The following is a 12,500-nucleotide window of genomic DNA, read 5'->3' as shown; positions in this document are numbered from 1 at the left end:
TTTTCAATAAATTACACGTTTCGTAATATTACTTTCTGGACGTCCATCGTATATCAAATAAAATAAATTTTTAGAAGAAATTGTATACATAATAAAACTTTACGTATCTTTTTGATTTCATGTGTATGTCTACTAGTTTAAGTTTCAAATAACATAATAAATAATAATTATTTTTAGAATTTTATATATTGATTTTTAGTAAAAATTTGAATAAAAAAAAAACAAAGTGCATAGTTTTCCCACTTTTAATTGTTCATCAATCGTACAAATTTATCCAAAATATTTATACATATTATTTATTTAAAATATAATTTTTAATATGCAACAATTTTTAGGTAACTTAGAATTATTTTATCTCTTTTAATATATAGAGTAATAGATTAAGGATAAGACACACATTTTGTTAAATGTTAACCAACTATTAAACATTTTAAACTTTCTTAAAGGAAATAATTGTTTTATTAAAAAAACCTAGAATACTATGTAGTTAAAAAATTTATTTTTCATCCCGTAAGAGTTTGAAACCTAAAATTTATTTATTTTTTTTAAATAGAAACCATTATTTTTGGTTTAAATATATGATTGAAAAAAATTTTGTTCTATTTTAGTTTTATCCAATAAATCTTTCTTCTGTTATTGCTCGTTAAAGTTTAGTAATTTTTGACCTAATATCATTTAATAATTAGCTGTTTAACATACAGTGATTATCATTTTTTCATGATGTCTTAAAACAGTTTATATAGAAAATTATTGATATCACATTTATCACTTACGATACTAAGAATAAATACTAGTAATGAATTATGGCTTCTCGAAACAAATAATTGTTGCCTTCGATATTATGAAAACCAACTTAATGATGGATTTCTATTTTAAATCCATCAGTTTACCGGATAAAAAAAATTATAAATACAATTTTTTTTTCTATTATATAATTGAACTAAAAATAAGCGTTCCCATTTAAGAAAATTGAAGTTTAAGTTTTCACTTCTAAAGGGAAGAAAAATAATTTTTTATTATATATTATATAATATTTTGAATCAAATCCTTTTTACTTTATAAAAATTGAAAACTTTTAATAGTTACTAAGAATATGTGAGTTTATTATACTTAATCGATAACCCGGAATAAAACCTAGTTGGTGTCTCAAATGTTTATTTAAAAATAACCTAGTAACTTTATACATTTTATGTGATGAGATTTATATTTTAACAATATGTAACTTCAATTTTTAGAAAAGTTCGTAAATATTAATCAAATTATTAAATATTTGTAGTTAACAAATTTAGTACAAAAAATAATTTAACTGAAAGAAAGCCGTTATATAGTTTGGCAATTTATTGGTAATTTCAGAGATATAATCTAAAAAATTAAAAAATCATTTACTAATTTGATGTGTAACTTGTTCAAAGTTAATATCTACTTAATAATCTATTTTTGACCAATTTTTTTTAAGGGTTTTCAAACAATTAGAAATTAAATAAACTCATGAAAACTTTAATACGCGAATAAAATATTAAACATCAACTTGGGCTACATTTTTTATTGAGTTTCTTACTGACTTTTATTACTGTATTCTATACGTATCTATTGTTAAATCCAATCCGTCAACATCAAAATATTCAATGTAAATTACTTTTGAAATTTCAGTGATATGATTTGTTTAAAATAAAACGAGACAATGAAATTATGATAAACGGGTAACACATTGAAGTCTTTTATTAAATACATTTACATTCGAATAGCTACAGCATACAAGCTATCTAAAGGTTTATACAAAAGCATTCATTTCCTACATGCGGTTTTTCATGTCAATGTTTATTACAGAATTTTGTTTGTAGATTAAGTTGTTTTAGAAAATACGACTTGGTAGCGTTCTTACTTAAGGATTGTATATCTTCGATAAAATCTCTAAGAAACAGGAACGCTGTTCTTTGACTGTTTACTGGTAACAGAACAAGTGTAGTTAAAATAATATAGTTTAAGAGAGTAAATATTTATTTCTGTTTTTGTGCCTAAGAAGTGAAGCGTTTGACAACGTAAATATATTAATGACAATTGAAAATCTGAGAATTTAATAATTGTCTATGTTTAAATAAAATACTGCTTACTGGAAACAAACGATTATATTAAATCTTTCAGGCTTAACATTACATAAAGTTTGAAAACATTGAATGTATTTAGAAGCAATAATCATCACCTTGAAATCACAATGGTTTCGTATTTCACGAGAACAACAATAGCTGCGCTACAATATTATCCTTAAGCCGTTGTATTAACAATCTACTCACGTTTGGTCCACTTCATAACCTAAAATGATGTTTGTACAACAGAATTTAGTATTACGACTGTAAATGAAAATATTCATTAAGTATAGTGATTTTTATTTTAACATGCTCAAATGTTAAAAGTAACTTGTGTTTTGAATATTTGAGAATTAATATGTATGCATATTGATAGTTGAGGAGAATCAAAATTATCATGATTTACAATTCATTACAACAAATAACATTTTTTTTTCAAATGAAATACTTTAAGTAGTTTAAAATGAAAAGTAGAGTAATGCGATACTTAATATTCATTAATAATTTAATTAAACGCATTTCAATAACATAATAATTTATAAGCAAATTAAAAAATCGTTTTTATAAAATATTGATTTATCTTCACTAAAAAAATAATTATTTACATATTCTACCTACAACTATTTGTTACACATTGTACCACACTTTGATAAAAAAACATTAATAAACGAAGTAAAAAATAATTGTCATTATCAAAAATAGCGCATTATTCTAACTGTTTAAAATAAAAAATTGCACTCTAACAATTACAATTTAATAATTTTCAACAATGATTAGTGTTCAATGTTTCTTTAACATTTCTATTATAGTAAAATAATCGGTTTAATTTTTAAAGATTTAAATTAAATACATGACTTACAGAATAAAAATTACTTTTATTTCAAGTAAGGACAATTCCATAGTAATAACAAAAAATGATAATTATTTCAATTCTTCTTCTTTTTGGGTATTAACGGCCACTAGGACCATCCCATCAAACAACCAATCCTCCAAGTCTCTCTGTCGGCTGCTTTTATTTTCCAATCTGAGCCTCCATTTAATGATTCTACGTCTCTATTTTCCACGTCTTCCCATCTTAAACGGGGTCGTCCAAGTGGCCTTTTCTCCTCTGGGTTCTCTGTCAATACCAGGTGCAGTAGTGGGTTCTGACTTAGCCAAGCATGACCAGCCCACTGAAACCTCCTGCTCTGGATTATATTTAATATGTCTGGATGATGAAAGAGCTCCTCTAATTCTTTGTTTTTTCTTATTCGCGAAAACTTATAAGTAACACTTAAAAGGACAATTCCGCGATAATTTTTGAATTCTTGATTATCTCCTTTTTTACAAACTGGACATAGTAATGCTATTTAATCTTCCGGTAACTTTTCGGTTGTTCATATTTGGTTAATCAATTTCCACAACCTGAGCGTCATTTCTTCTCCTCCTTTTTTGAGGAGTTCTGTATGAATTTGATTTTCTCCAGGTGATTTATGATTTTTTAAAGGTATTTATTTCATTTATATATCTCCTTCAATGATGGTTCTAGACATTCTTGTTCTCCTCCAGTTTCTAAATTAAGGCTAAACACTTCACTAGGTTGTTCACAGTTAAGCAGATTACAAAAATAATTTCCCCAATTTTAGGATAATTCTTCATTCGTGGTTATCAATGAACCATCGTCATCTTTTAGGAACCTTTCCCTCTTCTTGTGCTCACTTTTAAAATCGTTTATACGTTCGTACATATCTCTAGTCCTATGTGCTCTGTAGTCTATTTCCACGTTATTCATTATATTTCGTGTATATTTCCGCCTTTCACTTCTTAGAATATTGCTTGTTTCTCTTAAGCGAGTTTTGTACCTTGCGAATAGCTCTTCGTTACTCGTATCATTTAACCACTTTTGTCTTGCCAACTTTCTTCTCTGCAACGCTTCATCGCAAATTCTCTAGAACCAAGGCTTAGAATTTAGATTTTTTGTTCCTAAAGTTTTGTTAGCTGCGTTGCATATAACATCTTTAATTTGTTCTCAACCCTCATCAACATTTCCACCGACCATTACTTGCTTACTTTGTAGAGCGTCCTTGATACTGTTTTCAAATTCTTTGCCTATACCCTGTTTATCTAACTTGTCTATGTCAAGCCTCCTTGAGTTTACTGAATTGTATTTACTAAGTTTTTTAAGTTTCACTCTTATCCATATACCTATTTGTAAGTGATCAGAGCCTATGTCTGCTCCGTGCAATGTTCTTACATTCAATATGCTGTTTCTGAATCTAGAGTTCACTAGTACTATGATCTATTTTTGGTGTTTATACTTTCCGTTTGGAGATACCCATGTATATTTGTGTATATCCATCTTAGGCGACATAGTACTCTTTATCACCAAACCTTGTCCTACTGCAAACTTAATTAGTTTGCATCTTTGTCATTTGTATTTAAATGTAAGCTATGGTTTCCAATAACATTTCTATAAATTCTAGTTTAGCGTAAAAATCGCCTAGCACTATCTTCATTGTTCTAACTGAAGAAGCATTAGCAACAACATCTGCCAGTTTTGCATAGAACAATTCTTTTTCGTCTTCATCTTTCTGCTCTATTAGCGCATGTGAATTAATCAAAACTTCATCACATTTTTCGGTTGTTATTGCTATGGTCGAAATTTTTGGACTTGTATCTCTAAATTCTTTAAAATGTGTGGATTATTGACTCGTGTATTGCAAATCCGGTCTCTAATTTGTGAGGATGTGCACATTTACCATTAAATATGGTTGTTTGGGATACTTTAGTTGTTCCAGTATCTTCCCACCTAATTTCTTGTAAGACTACACATTTCATTTTATACTTCTCTTACTAATTCCAAAGTCGCTCCTCGTTTGTACAAAGATCTTACGGTCTATGTACCACATAATAATTAAAATTTTCTGTAAATTTTCTTTCTTTTTTCCGTAAAACCTATCCCGAGACTTATTGTTCTAGTCCTGAACATAACTTTTTTTATATGGCTGGGTTGTTGACCCAACGCTTAACCCCCAACCAGGAGGACCAGACTACTCCAATCAATTAAGATCAGGGTAGACCAACTGCAATGCACCTTAGTGCATTGGGCCATGGGAGTGTTACCTTCCCTCCGCGAATGACTGGGATCCGCGGTCTTGTCACACCCGTTACCACTTAGGTATACCATGCGGGATGTTATTTCAATAGAGTTTCAAATTCGATAAGGGAGGCAACAAACGCTATCACAAGTTCAAAATTGATAATTGAAAGGATGCTCAGGTTATCAATTAAAATTTCAAACTCCTAAATATTAAATAATTAAATATAGTTAATAAAAATATATAAGTCGGGAAACAATATGAAAACTGTCAATTGATCTTGTCAAATATAAATTCCATCATTTAGATTTTTCATCTATTCAAAAGTTTGATAGATTTTTAAATAAAAATAATATTGACTTTAAAAATATGTTAGTATGTAATTTAAAATAATAATTGAATTATTTCTTTCGACGTTGTAAGTATACTTCTGAGTACTCCCACAAAATATAACAATTATAACTAATAAATAAACTAATATTAAAGACAGGCTAAAAAAAAACATAACGGATTAAAATTAATGAGTTGATAATTTAACAAAGTTATGTTTTTCAATTTTAAAACAAATTTCACTAGCAAATTAAGGTTACATCAATGAAATATCTGTTATTATCATTTCTAGCAGAAGTTTTCATGAGTAGGATCTAGGAAAATTTAAAAAACATTCGGTTGTTTTTAGTTTAGTAAGATGGTGGTTTTCAAAAACTGTAAAATTCATTATTAAAACTTAAGTCTTGATGTCACTAGTGATATATATAAAAAAGTAATTTTCGGTCGTGGTATCCATATGTGTTTAGCGCTGATGATAGTAATAGTAATCTGGAAATAATTATAGTCAGGAATTTTAGTATTTTTGTGACTTATTGAGTCAAGAATTTTGTTTATGTTTTTTAGTTTACATTTATAACATTTTAAATATATATATATATATATATACAATTAACATTTTTTTCAAATTTTTATGCCTTCTTAAATTATATTAAAATCATATTTTTCATTATTTATAGTAAAAAGTAAAAATTTTTATTATAATAAAAAGTAAAATTGATTTTTTATAAAATTCTAAAATATAATCTATTTAACATTTTTCTTATAAACAATTTTGATGAGTCAATAATAATTTTAGAACAAGTACTCATTGAGTGACAAACAAAAAATTTACTGGTATGATAATAGAGACATTTTTAAATTTAGCTTTTGGTATCTGAAGAGAAAGTATAACAACGAACCTTCCTTAAAAATTGGGGCTATATATTTTATTTTGAATTAATGGAATTGTCTTTCGTAAAATATTCATTTAAATGTTTCATTGAGAATTTGCTAAATAAGATTATCTGAAAAACAGTATTCTTGATATGAACGGTTAGCTCTTCATCAAGTGTGATTATAACCTCATTCAACCAAAGTTTAATATTTGTATAACTAGATTATTTTTAAAAAAAAAAAAAAAACACATACAAAAATATTAATTTGAATATTTTTTTCAGGAGACAAAGTTTTTAGATTCAAAAAATATCACTTATTAATAATTAGTAATTGTAAATAAATAATAATCGTTGTGATTAGGTTATATTAGACATTAACTAAAATGTTAGAATTATATAAATGCGACATTTTATTGTTTCAAATAATTATTCTTGTTTTTGTTCTTCCTAAAAACTTTTATTTTCATTACGATTATCTACTTAACATAAAATTAACTATAAAATAAATTAGTTTTATTACTATTTTATTTTATATCTTTAAATATTTAACTTTCTTTTATAAATACCTATTTTAAAATTTCCGTAAACCTTCTTCTTAGTGAATTCAAATAATTTCAGTTCATAACGTATAAATGAAGCTAATAGTAATTTTGGTGATGAATTTTAACAGCTATCAATACATACATAGCAAACACAAAGAAAGAGAACAATTTCGTTTAACATCACAAAATTTCTGTGGTGCATTAGCGGAGGAAACAGTGTTTTTTACGTACAAAGCGAAAATTAAATTCACTCGAATGAATAACAATGAATAAATAGTCACGCTCACTTTTTTGTAGTGTAACATTAGTCATATATAACTCGTTATACAGTTTCCACGACATTTGCCACTTAGCCTATCGAACCTTTTTTGACAACATAAAGAGGGTTGATTAAACAGATAGGTTAGATTTAAATTGCCTTAGTTCCATTGAAGTTGGTTATTTAATTAAGTTACCTAAAATAATCATATCCAATAGTAATAAATAGGATTTAAAATTTAATGCACAAGATAATTTTTTAACTATAACTCACGCAATACGTATAAAAATATAAAATATTTTTATTTTTTGGAAATTTCTACATTTTAGAATTTAAAAAAAAAAGTTCCTTTTCGCCCTATATTCCTTTTAAATTTTATTAAGCTTAGTTTTTTAAATAGTAAAATATATATTTAAACAATTTACAAACTTAAAAATGAACTACCTAGGAAAATATATGAATAATATTATTATTCAAATTAATGAGTTAATACGAGACTGAAATAGGGACGCCGAAACGATTTTTTACATAGGGTGGCAAAACTTTGTTATTACTAAAACTCTGTTATTACTAAGCTAAAAAGCTAGTTGAGCTATTTTTGTTGGATTTTAGTGATCATATAAAAAAAAAATCTGGTAATTTATAAGTTTTACTCTTATTAATACTTATTATTAGCTTCGATGCAAAGCTGAGAAGATATTAATTTTACCATGATGTGTTTATTAATTTTTTTATTTTTGTGTCTATAACCACTTTTTCTCAGCTCTCCGACTCTAACTGCCCACAAGCGAGAATTCAAAATAGTAATTTTTGGCAAAATTCAACTTTTTCAATTTAATTTTGAAAATGTTTTGGAAGTACTGCGTCCTTTAAACATATGTTAAATACGTTATGATATACTATAAGATAAAAAAAAAATTTTCCGACAACCTATCTTTATGCAAATGGTTACCGTAGTTAAAAAACATTTTTGTGTTCAAATTTTATTTAATTTTTTGTTTATTTTAAAATACCTAATATGGGTTTGTCATAGTAATGAGTCCACCAATAAATATAAAATTATACTTATTTTGATTATTTTGCCTCGTCAAATTTAAGAAAAGTGTTTTTAATATTTTAAAAACTTGAAAATTTGTATAAAAAGTAGAGTATTTTCAACTGAACTTTTGAAAATGTTCCGAGAATACTACGTCTTTTAAATATATGTTAAAATAAAGCTTATTTTATGTAATAGAAGTTCAAAAAAAAAAAATTGCACCGATAACCTATTTTCCATGTGGAAATGGCAGTAGAATTAAAAAAAAAAACCCAGCACAGGGGGGTCGCGGCACAGTGGTGACGTGGTATAGATGGATTAAGTATAATGATATCTGACAGTGATTAAAATCACTATCAAAAAAAAACGCTTCGATGCAAATCTTTAGATAGTGTTTAATTTTAAAAAATTGGTGGACTATTCCAAAAGCTACATGATCTGCTAGTTCATTATTAATATCCTAATTAAGATAAAGTATGTAGAATGAAAAAGGGATTATTAAAAAATATTATTTCTCATAAAAAAATAATGTTGATCCATACACTTTTCAATATGTCATAGCATTATAAAGTTAAAAATGTAAAAAATAAAATCGAGAATTTTCACACAATAATAGCATTCGGTAGCCATTTTCACCGTGAAGATAAAATAAAGTCCGAAATTTTTTTTTCGCATAATAAAGTAAATTACATTAGCTTTAATTTAAGATATATATAAAAGTGTCAGACTTTCCGGAACACTTTCAAAATTTAAGTTGAAAAAGTTAATTTTTTGTGAAAAAGTTGTCATTTTGAATCCCCCCCTGTAGGCAGGTAAAAAGTCAGATTTATAAAAAAAATATACCAAATGATAGGTAAAGACATCATGCATCTACAAAAAAAAGAATTATATTGATCCATACATCTTTCGAGAAGTTATAGCATTATAAAGTTAAAAATATAAAAAAGAATTTTTTTACAAAAATCGTATTTTTTTTATTAAGTTTAATGTCTGTTTTCACCATGAAGATAAAATAAAGTCCGAAATTTTTTTTTACCATTATAAAGTATATTACATTAGCTTTAATTTAAGATATATATAAAAGTGTCAGACCTTCCGGAACATTTTCAAAATTTAAGTTAAAAAAATTAATTTTTTGTGAAAAAGTTGTCATTTTAAATCCCCCCTTGTGGGCAGGTTAAGGGTTAAATTTATGAAAAAAATATACCAAATGAAAGGTAATGATATTATGCATCTATATAAAAAAGAATTATATTGATATGTTTATTTTTGAAAAAGTTATGGCACTTTTAAGTAAAAAAAATTGAAAAAATTTCGAAAATTAGCGATTTTTAAATTTGTAATTTTTTTGGAGGTTTCCCCCTTTTACGGGGAACGAGGGAATTTTTTTCAATTTTTAAGGGTAATGTCTTCGACTAGATACGATTTGTGATCTTTTGACGTATCATTGAAAGAAATCGGTTCGGTGAGAGCTGAGAAAAAGTGGTAACAGACACAAAAAAAAAAAAAAAAAAAAAAAAAAAAAAAACACATCTTAGTAAAACCAATACCTTCTCAGCTTCGCATCGAAGCTAAAATAGGAAATAATTTTGCTTATGAAATAATCCACCAATTTCTTAATTTTAAACACTATCTACAGATTTGCATCAAAGCATTTCTTATGATAGTAATTTAAATCACTGTCAAATATCATCTGTACTTGTTCCAATTATGCCACGACTGTGCTACTGTTCTTTAAAATTCAACTGGAGTTAGATAAATTCATTTTAACACTTTTTAATTTTAAAATCTGAATAGCTAAATAATTATGTATTATAGTGTTATATGAATTTCCATATTTATTAAAAATTTTTTTGTTAGATTTTATTGGGGAGGGAGGCATAATGATACTTTTGCACCCCTCGTATTTTGAGCAAGTGTAAAAGTGTCCCCTCCCCGGTTCCGGCGCCACTGGACTGAAAGTGAAACGCTATTTATCTCTAGGCGTTTATGAACCGCACTATTGCTACCGCCTTATTATAAAAATGTTAATGTGTATTAAAAATTGTTAATGACAAATAATTTTCTTAGATAGATTCATTTCTGGTTTGTAATATATAACCATTTCAAATATTTATAATAAAAATTGATCACTATATAAAAATATTATTAATTTAAAAACTAAAAAATATTAAACTCAATAACCACAAAAAATTACTGAAAAGTCGCGGATACGTATTTCGGAAACAATGTTACCATTATCAACGCTAAACACATACTGACACCATGACTAGAAAAAACTCCCTTATATACCCCTAGTGATCTTATTACCTAGTGACCTTATCACCTAAAAAACCTTATCACCTAAAGACCTTATCACCTAATAACCTTATTACCTAGTGACGTCATCACTAAGTAATATTATATTAATAAAATTCATTAATATTCAAGTTAGTCCATTTGAGATGCTCAGATAATATAAAATTGGTGATCTAATTATTCTTTGTTCTCCACGTTAATGAGTGTACGGCTGTCCTCCTTTCTTTTTTCCACTTTTGTGTTCGGACTAATTTTGAAATTATGTTTTCGATATACCCATTAAATCTAGTTATTTCTTTTACTACCCCTAGTTCAAACTACCAGTTCAAAATCTATTTTGTTCATCGTAATATTAATTAATCTGTAAACCATACTATTAAAAGCTGCCAATTTGTATTCCCAGGTGTGGTTCGATGTATCAGAACGTGTGCGTGTTTTTCCGATAATTTTCAAAATTTAGTTCCCCTCTGTTCTTTTAACTAATAAATCCAAAAAAGTCAATTTTTCCTCTACTTCTTTTTCATATGTGAATTTAATCGATGGATAAAAAGAATTTAAATATTGTATGAAAATCTTCATATTAAAATCTTTACTTATAATTGCAAAAATATCATCTACATACCTAACCCAAATTTTTGGAGAATCACCATGAGTGTGTTTTAAATTTGTTTCAAACCTACTCATGAATAGACTACTTTTCATGATGGTAACATTGTTTCCGAAATTTGTATCCGCGACTTTTCAGTAATTTTTTGTGGCTTTTGAGTTTAATATTTTTAATATTTTTTTTAGTTTTTAAATTAATAATATTTTTAATATAGTGTTAATTTAACTCAAATATTTAAGTTGATAAAATTTTAATGTGAAAGGGGCATTGAGCGAAATTGTTTTCTTGAAGTGTAAACTTTGAAATTATAATACGCAAGATACTATTAACTTTCTGAAAAGAAGAAATCGTGTTATTATTTTTTTTAAGATATTTTGTGAGTCATAGTCAAACAAATACTCTATATATTCATGACGATTATCTCTAAGCACAAAATGTTGATTTATAGAAAAGAAAATTCAAATACAATTTTTAGTTTGACTTATGCGTTTTTTTTTTCTATTATTCTAGTATTTTTATCATTGCATAATTTTCAAAAGCATTTTTATGTAAAAGAACTTTTAAACAGAAAGATTTATTATACTTTGGATAAAAAATAGTGTCTCGCAAATATTAAAGATTATAATGGTCAACGTGTTTAATAGTATACTTGATTATTATTTAAAGTGTATGGCGAACTATACGAATCTAAATATCTTACAGTGTTGAGGCCTACTATTACCATTAGTTATATACTACTTATACCGCTCATTATTCAGTAGTCTATAAATTATTGTCTATTAGTCATCAAAATTAATATATATTATTCATGTCAATCTTTGAAACTATTCTGAGAAAAATGTATTGGAAATAATCTAATTTAATAACTATTAGAAATTCTTTGGTTATGACAACAAAACATCTGTATTAAGTAAAATAATATGTAATAACTAACACATTCTAATAATAAACAGTAATAGTAAAAGGTACTTGTTGCGCATACAGATGAATTAAATTTAATATAGAAGGTCACAAAAATTGTCACTCGGACTCATTACTCTTTGACTTTATGATTTTTCAACAATTGTTGTATTCGATAAATACATAGTAACTCAATTATTGTCATAGAATACCACCAACCAATGACTAATTTTATTTATCATTTTGAGATACCATATTAGTTGTAATCAATACGAGTATGCCACTCGTATTATCGATCTTTAGTTTTTTTGAAAATGATTGTAATAACATTATAATACATAGGTATTATAAAGCGAATGCCAATAATTTCAATAAAAATTTAACTTTAAGCTCACATTTTGAAGTATTTGCTAAATTGTTTAGGATATAATATTGGATGGAATACGATATAATATTATGGCTGCTCGTAAAGTGCTCATGGTGTACGAGTCG

This window comes from Daktulosphaira vitifoliae, unplaced genomic scaffold (assembly GCF_025091365.1).
Source record: "Daktulosphaira vitifoliae isolate Bord-2020 unplaced genomic scaffold, ASM2509136v1 Scaffold_4, whole genome shotgun sequence".
NCBI lineage: Eukaryota > Metazoa > Arthropoda > Insecta > Hemiptera > Phylloxeridae > Daktulosphaira > Daktulosphaira vitifoliae.
Note: the sequence above shows the minus strand (reverse complement) of the source record.